This window comes from Taeniopygia guttata, chromosome 1 (assembly GCF_048771995.1).
Source record: "Taeniopygia guttata chromosome 1, bTaeGut7.mat, whole genome shotgun sequence".
Lineage (NCBI taxonomy): Eukaryota > Metazoa > Chordata > Aves > Passeriformes > Estrildidae > Taeniopygia > Taeniopygia guttata.
Window position 1 is genome coordinate 80,405,302 of NC_133024.1, and position 3,792 is coordinate 80,409,093.

Consider the following 3,792-nt stretch of genomic DNA (forward strand, 5'->3'; position numbering starts at 1 on the left):
CATTTGTCACACGAGTGCAATATTCTATTTTGTAATTTTTATGGCAATAATCACAGGACTAAACTTCAGAAGTTTTAGGCATAGGCACATAAAACTGCAATAACATACACAGGGAGATGTAAAAAATTAATGTGAAAATTTGATTAATGGCAAGATATTTTGGCCAAGAATAGATCTGACAGTTATAAGACTGGGTACAAAAGGTTGTCTGAAAAGTTTACCTGTGGAGTGAAGTTTGGTGTTTTACAAAATTTCCCTTCTGATAAATGATGCTTAGATTCACCACTGAACATTTCATCTGGCCCACAAACATGATTTATACTAGGCTGTTCATCTCCATTTGTTAGAATAATGCTTGCCATATCTCTAAGGTCTTTCACCTTCTGAATGATCTTTCACAGGTGAATGAGATGACTAATATAACTTACTGTGTCTAGAAAATAATGCTGTAATAAATTACAGACCTCACAGCATGTTCTGTAACAAAATAAAAGTTTCTAGATAGGCAAGTATTGGAATATTCAAGCAGATGAAGAAATATAGTGAAATAGGAACCTGTTGCTTCCCACCTTTTTGAAATGGACTTGGCTAAGATTATCTCCATTTGGACCTGAAGGCTGATGGACATATTCTTTTAGATAAGTTGAACAACTGTAAACACTGAAACTAAACATGAGTGTACTTGTATATGTGTATATGTATGTATAGATATGCACATCTATATGTATGGAATCAGCTGTAATCAGTACATACATTTGCATTTCTTCTAGGATTTGTTCGTAAATATAAAAGCTCATTTCTAAGAAGAGCAATGAGCTCAGTTACAAATTAGGCAATATGATGCCCCTCTACAAGAAGGGCAAGCTGCAGGACCCAGGAACTGCAGGCTTTTCAGCTTGATCTCAGTGCTGCTAAGATCATGGGGCACATCATTTTGAATGCCATCATGTGGCATGTGCAAAACAACCAGCTGATCAGGCCCAGGCAGCATGGCTTTGTGAAAAGCAGTCCTGCTTAACCAACATAATCTCTTATGACAAGGTGACCCACTGAGTTAATGGGGGAAAGCCTGTGGATGCTGTTTGTCTGGACAACTGGTTATGGGCAGAGTGGCTGTAAAGCTGTCCAGCAGAAAAAGACCTCAGGCTGTTGCCAGATGCTAAACAAGAGCCAGCAGTATGCCCAGGTGGCCAAGAAGGCCAATGACATCTTGGCCTGTACCAGCAAGTGTGGCCAGCAGAACCAGGCCAGTGACCAGTCCCTCTGTGTTCAGCACTTGTGAGGTTTCATCTCAAATCCTGTGTCTGGTTCCATGCTCCTCATGCAAGAACGACATTAAGGTGCTATAGAGAGTCCAGAGAAGAGAAATGGAACTGGTGAAGGGTCTGGAGCTCAAGTCTGATGAAGAGTGGCTGAGAGAGCTTGGGCTGTTAAGATTGGAGAAAGGGAGACTGAAAGGAACCTATATTGCTCTGCATGGCTACCTGACAGGGGGCTGTATCAAGGTGAAGCTGATCTCTTCTCTTAAATTAAAGACAGCAGAATGAGAGGAAATGGTCTCAAGCTGAAGCAGGGGACATCTAGATATTAGGAAAAAAAATTCTTCACTGAAAGGGTTGCCATGCATTGGAACAGACTGCCCAGGGAAGTGGTTGAGTGACCACCCTTGGAGCTATTCAGAAGGTGTGCAGATGTGGCACTTAGGAACAGGGTTTAGTGCTGGACTCAGCAGTGCTGGGTTAATAGTTGAACACAGGTAATACCAGAGATTGATTCCAATCTAAGCAGTTTGGTGATTTTGTGTGAAAAAGAGCTTCTATTGCTGATGATGTGCTGAATTATGTTTTAATATTGAAACGTGGCATACCGCATATTCACAGAAATAAATAGTGGTATATATTAAGATGACTTTATTTTCTTAAATACATACTAAATTACTAATAGTCCTTTCACTGACCTGAGTGATATTTATGACAAAATCTATCTTGCTGTCACTTTTTTTTGCATTCATTAATGGCAAACTGTCCAGTATTCCTCAAAAATTATGATGATAATAGTAACAAAGAACTTTACTGAATGTAACAAAGAAAAAAGAGCTTGGTTTTATGGCAATCTCCCTAAATTATACACTCTACACACAAGATTCAGTACTAGAGGATTATGCAGGAGTTATTCTTAAAGTATCTACCACTGATAATTATTATTTCTGCGTATTTATGGAATGAGTGTGCAATGTTCGCGTCTTTCCTGTGACAATCAAGGGGTGCTTTTCTTCTACTTCATCATTCTTGATCTTTCTCTTGCGTGAGCTATAATACTTGTGTGGTCAGCTAGCTTAGTCAGCTGATCCAGCTGAAATTTATCCCTATGAAAGCTATGTGTCCGCTTAGTTCTCTGTGTATGTGTACGTGTGTGTGTGAAATTTGCCACTGAATCAGATCCCCATTCAGCTAACTGTGTAGTCTCATAAGTGCTATAGTGTTAGCAACAGTATAAGGAGAGAGGTGGGAAGATATAACCAAGGGCAGGAAGGTGAGACTACTTCTCTAAGCTGATTTAAATCAACTGTGAAATTGCATCCTCCTTACAGACTTTCACTAACTGAATGAAGTTCAATGTGAGAGATGAAATTTGATTTCATAAGCGCACCTAAAACTCAGGTACTACTTCCAAATGTGGAATATTTATACTTTCATGCTCATTCATTTTGAGGAAATTTTTTGAGAAGAGCTCTTTTCTTCTTCCCCCATCCCAAATTTGTTTTATTGTGTGAGTTGTGCTACACTGTTAGATAATTTCTCTATCAAGAATATGAATATGGAACAGTTACTTGCAAAACCAGCTTATTTCAAAGGGATATCAGAGTGGAAGTCAATTCTTGCAATCCAGTCTTGCAGTCCACACTGGGCAATTCAGAATGACAGTGAAAATTAACTGATCTATGCTGAAATTATGGATTCAGAATGCCCACACATATTATGCAGATGGGGCATTTCTTGTATTTTTAAAAGTGTTTTATAATTTATTCTAAAGAACATGTTACAGAGCCCCAGAAATCTTTCTCTGTAAAAAACAGCAAGGGTAATCACTGCATTTTTGATAGCTGAAGCTATAGTTAAGATCACTGGAAAATCATGGGCAGTATAAAATAGTGGATTCTGTGCATTTCACATAATTTCTCAATTTTCTGCCACCTGGCAATAATACTATCCGTTTAGCAGCCTCTATGGAAGGCAGCAGTTTGTAAAAATGCTTGAGTCAGATGAAAACTGAAAGCAAAAAAAGAAAGAAGTATAAAAGATGGTCCGTACAAAGAGTAAAGAAAGGAAGGTGGTAAAATAGGAAGGAAATTGTTTTAAGAAAATCAAAAGAAAAAGAAAGATATATGAAAAGGGGAAGTGATACAAGTATTTAAAATTGGAAGAAGGGAATTTTCCTCATTAAGTACCATATTGTGATATTTAATAGCTGTGTCTGAACTCCCAAATTCACATGTGTGCATGCAAATCCCTTTGTGCAATATATTTTGCCTTTTGGGATGAAATATTTTGTGAGCATTCTTCTCTCCAGCAACATCCATGTGACCTATTTGTGCCAAAGAAGTGTTTCGGTAGGAAAGGAGCTTTAGCGCACACCGAGTAGACCCTCCAGGTGTACCACAACACATATCACTCAAAAGCACAACCCTTGTTTCCCCATTAACTGAGTGCAAAACTCCACTTTTAAGAAAGCCTTCTCATTCAGAAATTAGATTCAATAACTACGCAAAGTTGTCATAACAAAAGCTTCAGG